Source organism: Piliocolobus tephrosceles, chromosome 6 (assembly GCF_002776525.5).
Source record: "Piliocolobus tephrosceles isolate RC106 chromosome 6, ASM277652v3, whole genome shotgun sequence".
NCBI classification, from domain to species: Eukaryota; Metazoa; Chordata; class Mammalia; order Primates; family Cercopithecidae; genus Piliocolobus; species Piliocolobus tephrosceles.
Genome location: NC_045439.1, coordinates 144,410,833 through 144,423,062, shown reverse-complemented (window position 1 = coordinate 144,423,062; position 12,230 = coordinate 144,410,833). Strand labels below are relative to the sequence as shown.

General features: G+C 46.3%; 1 protein-coding gene and 1 long non-coding RNA gene across 2 annotated transcripts in view; one reads left to right on the top strand and one right to left on the bottom strand.

Moving 5' to 3' along the window:
- THSD4 (thrombospondin type 1 domain containing 4) overlaps nt 1-12,230 on the bottom strand; it is a 674,086-nt gene that overhangs the window by 627,952 nt on the left and 33,904 nt on the right. The window lies entirely within an intron of this gene.
- LOC111548381 lies at nt 5,809-9,211 on the top strand. The gene is made up of 2 exons (XR_002733386.1): nt 5,809-6,016; nt 7,242-9,211. It is a non-coding gene; the product is annotated as an uncharacterized LOC111548381 (long non-coding RNA).

Sequence of the window (12,230 nt, the reverse complement as noted above, 5' to 3'; positions counted from 1 at the left end):
TTTTTTTTTTTTTTTTTTTTTTTTTTTTTGTATTTTTTAGTAGAGATGGGGTTTCACTGGGTTAGCCAGGATGGTCTCGATCTCCTGACCTTGTGATCCGCCTGTCTCGGCCTCCCAAAGTGCTGGGATTACAGGCGTGAGCCACCGCGCCTGGCCTCATCTCTATAGATTTTAATACTTCTTAGTGTCTCCCGTAGACTGAGTACAGTTATGTACCTTCCCAAACATTATTGCTTTTCTACCCTCTACAATGAATTAACACGAGGCCTTGCCCATAAAAGTAGTGGATAAATATTTACCAATTTGGAAAAACAGCCCCTAGTGAGAGTGTGGAGGGCCCATTCCACATGGTGGACTACGACAGACATGGTCCTAGCCCCGTGCTGGGCTCCGCCAGGCTGTGCTTCATTCCTGTTTCTGCTTCTCTGGTGGCCACGGGCTTTCCTAGGGCAGCTTCTCCAACTGGAATTCCAGATGTAACATCCCACAAGGTATAACTATGTGTAGTTTTCATTCCTTTGCAGAAGAGCCATGGGCTGTGTCTTATAATCCAACAGTGTAGGTAGGAGCCACCAAGGTGAATGTGCACTGAAGGCCGGGAACAGCTGGTGTCCAGAAGCCAGAGTTATGCATGGTTTTTGAGGCACTTAAAGGATACCATGAACCAGGAGCTGCTTTGGAGATGGGACTGGTAGGATCTAAATGAATTTGTAGGGGCCTTTCCAAATGGGGCCTGCATGCGGGGTCAAGCCTTGGCTTTAGTAAGAGAATGAGTTACACATAGGAACCGGGCCCAGCGGGGCAACAGGCCACACGAGATGGGGTCGGTAGAGAAATTATACCCTTACACTCCCACAGGTGCCCAGAGGGGCCAAATCCATGACCCCACCCTGACTGTGGAAATGGCAGACTATTTCCAGACCCCTCTGCAGTGCCCTTAGTACCAAGGACTTGAGTGAGCTGGGCTTCTCAGTCTCAGGTGGCCGGGGCCAAGCTGGAGGAGGCAACATCTACTCAGTGGAAAGAAGAGCAACCTCAGTTTGTGAAAACAGATGGAGGTGTCTGTTTCTCTCACCTATTAGAGAAAAGAAACAGAACATACCTAGACTGTACTTCTGTATTCTCACCAACTCTATTAGTCCTTTTTCAAGCTGCTGATAAAGACATATCTGAGACTGGGAATTTATAGAGAAAAAGAGGTTTAACAAACTCACAGTACCACGTGGCTGGGGAGGCCTCACAATCATGGCAGAAGGATAAAGGCATATCTTACGTGGCAGCAGGCAAGAGAAAGTGAGAGCCAGGTGAAAGGGGAAGCCCCTTATGAAACCATTAGCTCTCATGAGACTTACTACCATGAGAACAGTAAAGGGGAACCGCCCCCATGATTCAATTATCTCCACCGGGTCCCTCCCACAACACGTAGGAATTACGGATGAGATATGGGTGGGGGCCAAACCATATCACCAACCCTGCCAAACCATATCACCAATCCTGGCTGTTCTTCCTTTAGGTAACCAAGGTTCTGTGACCTGGGCCTGGAACGAAGTCCAAGCAGTCAGGAGAATCTGGAAATCCTAAGTCATGATCATTACAGTTGTCCCAAGGGTACCTAGAGGTATTTCCCTGTGCGTCATGTCTCAGTGTAATGCATGTTAATATTGTTAATCCTGTTCTGTTCAAGTTTAAGTGCTTGTGAAAATTATGCTCATAGTTCCGTATGGGCCATACCTCTACCAGCACCCTAATCATCATGCTGTGCCAGTCAGTGAGAAGCAAGCTTACGGAAAGAGGGGGTCCTTTCTGAGTGTGGACACCCAGTAAGAAAACCCAGATGATAATAGAGCAGGAGGACCATTTGAGGGTTGTGCCAACACTCAGATTTCCAAAGCTGGCCCAGCTCCTGATCAAAAGCAGGAATGAAGAGCGTCCCCCAGGATCCCCGCCCATCCAACCAGAAGTCATTCGTATTCCTGTGCAGTCAGCGGTTTGCAGCCAGGTTTGGCTGGGGAGGTCCCACCGCTCATTTCTCTCCTAAACCTCCCTGGTGTGCAGCCAAGTCTCCATTTTATGCAAACTTTAAAAACAGAAATGTAGGAAGAAAAACGATTCCCATGAAGGATGGAAAACTAATCTAACAAGAGATTACAGCAGTGCCGAGGGCTATTGGGGGATCCGGGCACCTTAGCAGAACAGCTCCCCGAGGGTAGGGCAGCATCTCACATCCTGATTCATATTGTCCTGCACACAGACAGCTGTCATGGACAAGAGCATGAAGTCAAAATAAGTCAACTCTAGGAAGGTCAGCTCTAGCAAGGAAGCATGCTAGGAACTGCAGGACGCTGAAATAAGTGTAGTTCCCCATCCTAAAGAGTTTATAACCCGTCTAGGAGAATAACGCTGAAATATCTGAAAAACCTGTTGAGAACAGGTTCACTTCAAAATTCACCAAAGGAGCCAGGTGCGGTGGTTCACACCTGTAATCCCAACACTTTGGGAGGGAGGCCAAGGCAAGTGGACTTGAGGCCAGGAGTTCAAGACCGGCCTGGCCAACATGGTGAAACCCTGCCTCTCCTAAAAATATAAAAATTACTGGGGCATGGTGGCACGCGCCTGTAATCCCAGCTACTTGGGTGCCTGAGGCAAGAGAATCACTTGAACCTGGGAGGTGGCGATTGTAGCAAGCTGAGATGGCTCCACTGCACACCAGCCTGGGTGACAGAGCTCTATCTCAATAAATAAATAAATAAATAATAAAATAAAATCCACCAAAGGAATTTAAAACACAAGAGAGTACACACCGAAAAACAAGGCTTTTGGAATTTGGACAGTTCGGAAAGGTCAAGAAGGCCGGGCATGGTGGCTTACGCCTGTAATCCCAGCATTTTGGGAGGCTGAGGTGGGCAAATCATGAGGTCAGGAGTCCGAGACCAGCCTGGCCAACATGGTGAAACTCCGTCTCTACTACAAATACAAAAAAAAAAAATTAGCTGGGCCTAGTGGTGGGCACCTGTAATCCCAGGTACTCAGGAGGCTGAGACAGGAGAATTACTTCAACCCGGGAGGTGGAGGTTGCAGTGAGCTGAGATCCTGCCACTACACTCCAGCCCAGGCAACAGAGTGAGATTCCATCTCAAAAAATATAAATAAATAAATAAAAAGAAGAAGGCTAAGCATATGAGGTGGTGCTACCCTTGGTGTATCAGATGTCACCAAGGATTTGGGCAAAAACATAGAGGAGGAAAAGAATGAAGAGACCCTGAGACCTGGGAGTAAACCGATTCATGTGGGACTGACTCATACGTGGAAGGATAAAAGGAGATGAGATTGCAACAGTGGGCTAGGGTAGATCTAGAAATGCCTTGTGTGCTGATCCAAGGGCCTAAGTCTTTATTCCCTATGCGTTGGGAAGCCACTGAGAGCAGCGGCAAGGAGGTAGCAACCGAGTACGGCACTGAAGAGTGAGAGCGCGGAGGCTCAGGATGAGCTTGAATTTCTGTTCCATCACTCGTCAGTCAAGGTTCCTATCCATCTCCAAGGCTGTCTCTTCAGAGACAAAACAGGATGATAATAATCCTGTCCACTGATTCATAAGGTTGCTGTGAAGTTTAACTGGAATAACAGATGTACGTAGCACTATGACCGGCATGCAGCAAATAATTAACAGATGGGCAAAGGCAGGAATGGCCAATGTGAGAGGCAGCACAAAGGAAAGACGAACCAGACATGAACCGGATAACAGAGTTTAACGCATCCAAAAGCCCACGTCTAGGAGATCAGCATAGACACTGGTGCCCAGAAGGAAAATGGGGGAATCCAGACAGGGCCAATTTGGTGGGCACCAGAAGTTCTACAGACACTGTTGGGAGACTGGGACTCAGAACATCAGTCAGACCTGTGCCATGGATCTGGGGAAGGGATCCCAGGGGAAGGACAGTGTGTAGAGAAGTGCTATGGGACAAAGATGGCGGCCCTGGGGAAATGCTCCCACTAAGGAGCAGGAGAAGGCAAAGAGATTAGTAAAGGACACAGAGAAGGAATGGAGAGGAAGCAGAAAAATTAGGTCCCCAGGAACAGACAGAGTGATCGACAGAGTCGGATGGTTCAGGGAGAGCAAAGAGAAGAAGTGCTGTTTAGGGTGTGTTGGTGACTTCCACAATGAGCAATTTAGTAAAGCACGAGTGGCAGCCGTGAAGGGGGCGCAAGTCTAAATTTGGGAGGCCGGCCACTGAGCAGAGAGGAAAACCGTGGGGCTGAGAGTTGGGGAGTCTCTGTGTGAAAACATTTCCTCTCGATGGGACCTTCTGCATTCCAAAATTCACAAAAGGTAAAGAAAGCGACGGGAGTGACACCTTCTGCTGTTAGAGACAAGATTTTTGGGAACTGCTCCAGAAACATGGCTCCTTTCCAGCTATTCTAGGACAGTGGCTGCCGCCCATTTCAGCCTCCTGTCAGGAAGCCACTGAGACAACAATGTTGTCAACAGGTCTTTGGCTGCTTCTCCTTTCTATTCTGTTTGGCAGAAAAATAAAGAGGTGCATAGAAGAGAAGGGGATGCTCTGCAAGGGGAATCTTCAGGGAGAGGACAGGAGTTAGCAACTAGTTTTAGAGTTTGCACAGCTTCTAGCAACTCCCTCCGTCCGATAGCTGCCAATCCTAACCATACCTTAGAATCACCTGTGATGCTCATAAAGCTGCTAGCAGCTGGACCCCACCTCAGACATGGAAGGGAGCCCAATAGTCTGGTTTTCTTTTTGTTTTGAATTTACTAGGAGATTCTAATGTGCAGCCAAGGTCAAGAACCACTCCCCAAGGGGTTCCCTCTCATGAACACTTGAGGCACACGTGCCACAAACAAACAGAATTTTTCAATGACTGATTTTGGAAGTGCTGATTAGAAAGTCTAGCTTAGCAAACAATAATAGGTTTGGCTTGTGAGCCAACACCATTTGATTGGTATGGGCGGGCTACAGAGAGATGAGAGGGACCCTGAGCCAGGACTCAGTCAAAAAGAGCACAGTGGTCAGTGAATGATGTCTACACCAGGTTTTGAGGAAGGGGGGGATGGCTCATATGTAGCCACCCTGGGTCTAGCTCCTCTAATCCTATCATGGCCTCCACAAAATAGACTCAAACCATCTGAGCTTGCAGAGTCCAGGAGCCCTCCACCCCAGCAGCTCCTGGGCAGGATGAGCATTGGCAACCTCTCCAGCAGCAGTTCTGTGTCCTCTGCAGAGTAGCAGTATGGAATGCAATGCTCAGGCCCACCGGAGGCCTCCTGAATCAGACACTCACGGGCTGGAGCCCAGAATCTGTGTTTCAACAATGGATACATACTATCGTTGAAGAACTATTACTCTAGTGGACTTAAAAAAAACAATGCACAGATTCTTAAGCTCCACCAGGAGTCAGTAAAACAGAACCTTTGGGGACAGAGCCCAGAAACATGTATTTTTTAAGTACCTAGTGCTGAAATGGTGCTAATGCACAGTCAGGCTTGAGTATCACTGACCTAGTATTGCTCTCTGTTGGTTTCATTTCCTCAACAGCATTACTAGAAATAATCAAACTATTCACAGAGACCTGCTTGATGATAATTACCCTGGCAAGGTGCTCAACAATGCATACAGCTGGTCACCTCCAGCAGTTCCCCTGCCCTCTCGGCAGCTTATTTTCTCCATCTGCAAAATGAAGATGCTCTGATCTCACAAGACTGAGTTGCTGTGGCGACCATGGAGTGAGAGCACCTGGCTTAGGGTGTGTCCATGTGTTGAGTACTCAGTGATTCTAGTTGAAAGAAAGAAAAAAGGAAGGAAGAAAGGAGGAAGAGGCAGGCACAAGACAAAATGAATCTCTCCACTGTGCACATGGAGCCTTAGCTTTGATTCCAGTTGAGTAAAATTATGAAGAAGATGATTCCCCATATGGAGCACAGATAAACACCCTGTGGTGAGTCACTCACTCCCCGAAGGCCCCCTGAAGGATCACGCATGTCCTGACTGCACAGCCTGCTCCTGTAAGTGTACCCTTTTGTTTTGTTCCTGTCAGAAATCATGCTACAATAATCATTTTAACTGATGTTAAAAGAGCAAGCTTATGTCAACTCTTGGCTGGAGGCTTCTGGAAACCAAGACACCAGAACATCCATTTGCCTCACCCTGTCACGGGTGAAAATTTTTAATTTACCTAGGAAATCGAGCAGGCCATGGGAGAGGGGCAGGCAGCATGGTGTGATGGTTTGCAGGCAGCTTCTGCAGGTCAGATCCTCTGTCTTCAGCTGGTGGTGGGATGACCAGTCCTACGCCAGGACCAGTTGAATCCACCTGTTTACCTTGGCTATTTCATGCCAGTATCTCTATGGCTTCCTTCAGCCCCCAGGGTAAAGCACGAGTTCCTCACCTGCCTTTCAAGCCTTCCAGATCTGTCCCTCCCCTCTCACAGCTCCCACTCTCCTCTTCCCAGAGGAAGCTCCACCTAGGTGACCCTTTGAGAGCCATGGAATATACCCTTAACTCACATGGCTCCCACACCTTTGCCAGCCTCTCTCCCCCTTTTTTGAGTCATCCTCATCCTTCAAAGCCAAGGCCAAGTCCTAGAACTAAATGAGCCTCCTCTATCACTCTCAGCCCCAGTGGCTCCCTTCCTTCTGCAAACACCTAACTCCTCTGCCTCCAATCTCTACCTTGTTTTGAAATTACTGTATTTACCTTCATCCTTTCCACCCCTTTTATCTTATGAACACTTGACAGACATGAGTAGGGTGACCTAGTAATTCATTGTCTAAACAGGATCACTTTTGAGAGTGAAAAGAGGCATTATTAATAATTGTATCAGGATAACAAGCATAAGCAATGATTGTCCCAGACAAAGCAGGATGTCTGGTTACCTTAAAATTAGTCCCGTCTTAAGTCTGTTTATATCCCTCTCAGCACCTGGGCCTTATAAACATGAGTTGATACAGTGAAATGCTGGGAACTAAACTCACTGTTGATAGAGGTTTAGGAAGATTAATCTGGCAGTGCTGTGTAGGGTAGATGAGAGCTAGAATAACAGCTCACAGTTATGAATAGAAATGAGTAAGTGACATGCTGCTTTTATTTCATTCTCTATAGAAATGCAAATGCAGCTCAAGGGCTGATGTAAGGTTGAAACAAGCCTTGCATGAGAAATGCAGTTTGCATAGTTTAATACAATTTAATATCTACTCATGGCCAGCTACGCATCTGTCTCTAATTCCACAGCCACAGTCCTTTCAAAGTCACTGCCTTTGGATGTAAGTTTCTCAGAGAGAATGAGCCTTGTGTCCAATGCCTGGAAAGCAACAGCATTTGACCACCAAGTTCCTCTTCATCCTCACCAAGCAGCTTTTCCTGTTTTGTTTTAGCTCCAACGTTAGGACAATGGACGAGTCAATCAGTCCAGATTACCCTGCACCAGGGAGAAGAGACACCTGACAGCTATACCCTTCACCAAGATCATGGGGACAAAGGCACAAGGGTAATAGAAGCTGCAGGGAGAACGCAATTCTCATCAACCCTTGGGGTTGCCGCATTGTTTTTGCTCTGTTTTCCAGAAAGTCTTTAACAGAGGAGAAAGGGTGTGGAGGAAGGGAGGGCCTTGCCTATTAGTAGATATTTCAATGCAGTCATCACCCTCCCGCCATTCAATGTCAGGGATCAGCCCTTGCAAAGGAGCAGTCATTGGACAATGGGCACAATCAGGGCTCTGGGCTTTTCTGTCCTGCTGCACATTAGACCCGCCTTCCTCTGCTGAAAAGGCTGCTTTTCCACTAGGCATGCCCTATGTATGGAAAAAACTTCTACCTCTGGTTTGCTCTTATTTGTACCCACCCACTGCAAATTAAAACTGCATGAAGCAGGGGCCAAGACGGTTTTCCTAGTACAACGAATATCTGCCAATTCTAAATACAAAGACTTAGATCAATGATGACCAGTCAATTATGGAAACTTGAGAAAGGGGACTATTTATTTATTCCTTACCTTTCACTGAGCAGTTTAGAGGCTTTCATTGGAAATATCATTAATCATCTGAAATGCCTTGCAATAATACTGGTATCCCCATTTTACAGTTTATCATGTACTAGGCTCTGTGGTAGGTTCTAGGGATACAGACTTGAACCAGACATAGTCTTTGCTTTCAGGGCATCTGCAGGACAAAGCAAATGTCACAGAAGTTAAAGTGACTTGTTCAAGGTCCCTTGAAGTCCAGCTTGGGAGACTAAGAACTCAACATCCCTGTGGATCCTGCCAGCCCTGCCAACTTTCCCAGAGAGGCCCAGCTGTTGAGCTTAATCTCAGAGTCACCGGAACAACCACTTCAAGGTTGAATTAGTCACCCCAATCACATGGGAACATTACCTAATTAAGTGGCTCTGCCACTTGAGGGGCAAGGAGAACTGAAGTTGGATGTTGGGAAGCACAGGTTACTCTTCCAGGACAACAGGTCACATGGTTGAAATCCCGGAACCATGGGCAGGACCAGGTTGTGTAAATGAGGTTCAGCTGCCCCAGCTCCCACTGCCATCCTGGCACACAAAGGTCATCTCATCCATTTGCTCCGTGTCTTCGTATTTGCTATTCCTCATCCCAGAATCATGGCTTCTTCCTTCTTCCCTCTGGATAATGCCTCTTTTCCCCGCATGGCATCTTACTTATTTATTTTTTTAAATTGTCCCTGGATAATTCTTACTTGGCTTTTAAGATTCAACTTAGAAATCTTCTCTTTGAGTCTCAATTTCTTCCTTTGTGTAAAGGGGACAATAGTAGCTTCTACTACACAAAGTTGTTCTGAGGATTAGAAAATAGATAATGTGTAGAAAGCACAGTGCCCAGGATATAGAAAGTGTTTAATAAACATTGGTTGTCACTGTCATCATCGTCACTCTGCTCTGTGATCCCAAACTCTGGCCAGACTTTAACCATTGCAATGCACCTCCTGACTGCACTGCACTCATTTATTCCTGTCTTCCCCATTAGGCTCCGGGCTCTTCCATGGAGGGAAGCATATCTCCAGTGCCTAGCACACAGTAGGTGTTCAACCTCCTGCATTATTTGAATCAACGAATAAATCCATACTAAACAATAAGCCCTCCTCCTGTGGGTCTGTGTGTCTCTGTGACCTGTCCTCCCTGTGAAAGGCACAGGAAGAAAATAAAGGAAGAGAACAGAATGTTCTCAATGCTACTCAGAAATATTCTCAGACAAAGATTCTACAAAATTCATTGGTACTTTGACATTTTATGGTCTTCATTTTCTCTGAGTGCTTTCTATAGATGCTGTTGTTATTTTTTTCACACTAAGGACAATGCTCTCAAAGCCACGGTTATAAGAGAAAGTGGAAAATTAAAGCAGGCTGGGTGCAGTGGCTCAAGCCTGTAATCCCAGCACTTTGGAAGGCCGAGATGGGCGGATCATGAGGTCAGGAGATCGAGACCATCCTGGCTAACACAGTGAAACCCCGTCTCTACTCAAAAAAATACAAAAAAACTAGCCAGGCAAGGTGGCGGGCGCCTGTAGTCCCAGCTACTCGGGAGGCTGAGGCAGGAGAATGGCGTAAACCCGGGAGGCAGAGCTTTCAGTGAGCCGAGATCCGGCCACTGCACTCCAGCCTGGGCGTCAGAGCGAGACTCCGTCTCAAAAAAAAAAAAAAAATTAAACCAGATCCATGTGGCCTCAGCACAACGAAAGCAAGGTAGGCCAAAGAGAAGTCAGGCAATGCATGGATTTATGGTCCAAATCATAACCTGTTTGCATAAACCACCAACGTCACAGGAGGAAAAAGACACCACATTTTCCAGTGGCAACATATTTTGAACAATATTCAATACAATATAATTCCAGTAAAGGCCTTTTGAATTAGGTATAATCTTTTTCCATCCTAAGATCTTTATATTTGGCTTATATGGAATCCTGTATCTGGGAAGGAGCTGAACGTGTATTAAAAGTGACCACTATTTGCTTAGAGAATTAACAGTTTTAAAGAGGTTAGTCTTAGAGAAATGTAGGTGTTAGGAAACCTGCTGCCAGCAACGTAAACTCTGTGGCCAATGGGTTTAGCTCCAAGGTTTTAATGCAATGTAAAAGGTCAGTTTACGCCTCACGGGAGACTTATCAGTTAGCAGAAACTCAAGGTCAGCCTAAAGGCAGGGAAGAAATCGGTTTAGTGTTCAGCATAGGGAGAATCAAAAAATAGGGTTTGGACAGCGGGTGAGTCTCAGTGACATTACTACCATGAAAACAAAACGAAACTACTTCCATCACATTTCAGGTCAGCGTGAGGGTAATCTAATGATGGACAGTTGTATATGACCAGGATGGAATGTAGGAGCCTAAATCTAACTAGAGCAGAAACAGGGGACAGTCCAAGGAGCAAGCCGCCACTTTCTAGAGACCAAGGGAGATGGTGCCATGTGAGCAGATGGGAGGATATGCATCAAAGTTCAGAACTTTGCAGCCAGATGCCTGGGTTTAAATCCATGCTTCTGCCGCTTGGTAGCAGTGGATTTAATGTCTCTATGCTGAGGTCTCCTCATCTATGAAATTGAGACAAAAATATCTGCCTTAGATGGCAAATGTGAAAAATTAACAGGCCAATCCTTATAAAGTGCTTAGCCCAGGGTCTGGGACATGGTGAGCATTCGATCAACATTAACCATCTGTGTCACTCTTAACAAGGGCAAGGGACATGGCGAACCTGGACCAAGGACCATACTGCCCCATCTCACACAGCAAGATTTCCCAAGTGTGAGATTTTGGGACACCTGCTTCCTCTCCGTAGTGATAAGCCGTAAATTCCTTAAGCTACAAGGGCTGAGTGGCTTGTCTTCAAGGGCAGCCACAATCAGAAGTCCGAAGAAGGCTATGTGCTTTCTTCCTCTTTCCAGAAAAGCCCGAGATTGAGAAGGGGGAGAATACTTTAAAGAGGAGTTCCCTCCTACTACAGAGACCTCAGTGTAACAGCAGAAATGACCCTGTGCCTCCAAACATGTGGTTCAAGAGGCAGATCTAACATGACTCTTCAAACTCTTCATACTCTCAGATTGTGTGGGTTTCTGTGAAGCAGGCAAACTCAAGAACAAGAGAAATATTCCAGGCGTCAAAAACAAGCCCAGGGAGAAGAGCAGATGACAACATGTAACCAGCAGCTGCCTTAGAATGCAGTGGGCAGTCACAGTGCCGCCTCTGCAGGAGGATTTACCAGTTTAAATAGGTGGTTTTCAAAACCGCAGGCAATTTTGTCCACAGAGGGACATTTTGCAAAGTCTGGGACATTTTTTGCTTGTCACAACTGAAAGAGTTTCTCACTGGCATCTATTGGGTAGAGACCATGGATGCTGCTAAAATTCTAACAGGACAATCCCACAAGAAATAATTATCTGGTCCACAAAACCAGCAGTTTCAAGGCTGGGGAACTCTGATGTGGATAAATCAGGCCTGGGTAGACAGTACCCACGACATTAGAAGGAAAGTGCCTTGAGAAGAAACATGCTTGGGTACCCAGCTTTAAAGAGGTTGGTCTTAGGGAAACTGATGTGCCAACAAGGTAAATTCCATGGCCTGGCATTTGTTGCAGCAACAACAGTAACAACACCACCTACATAGTATTTACTATGAGTCGAACAATATTCTAAACCCCTTATCTGTAACTCATGCAATCCTCAAGACAACCTATGTGATAGGTACTATTATTACCCTCATTTTACAGATGAGGAAACTGAGGCACTGGACCTTGCCCAAGGTTCAGAATTGCTAAGCAGCAGAACTGAGGTATTAACCAGGGAATCTGGCTTCAGAGTCCACTATGGTTTTGCTGTGTCACCATCCAAATCTCATCCTAAACTGCAGCTCTCAAAATTTCCACATGTTGTGGGAGGGACTGACTGGGAGGTAACTGAATCATGGGGCAGTTTCCCCATACTATTCTCGTGGTAGTGAATTAAGTCTCACAAGCTCTGATGGTTTTACAAATGGGATTTCCCCGGCACAAGCTCTCTCTTGCCTGCCACCATGTAAGGCATTCCTTTGCTCCTGCTTTGCCTTCCGCCATGACTGGGAGACCTCCCCAACCATGTGGAACTGTGAGTCAATCAAATCTCTTTCCTTTATAAATTACCCAGTCTCAGGTATGTCTTCATTAGTAGCATGAGAACAGACTAATACAGAGTCCAGGTTCACATGGTAGGCACTTGATACATGTGTGATGAGTTAATG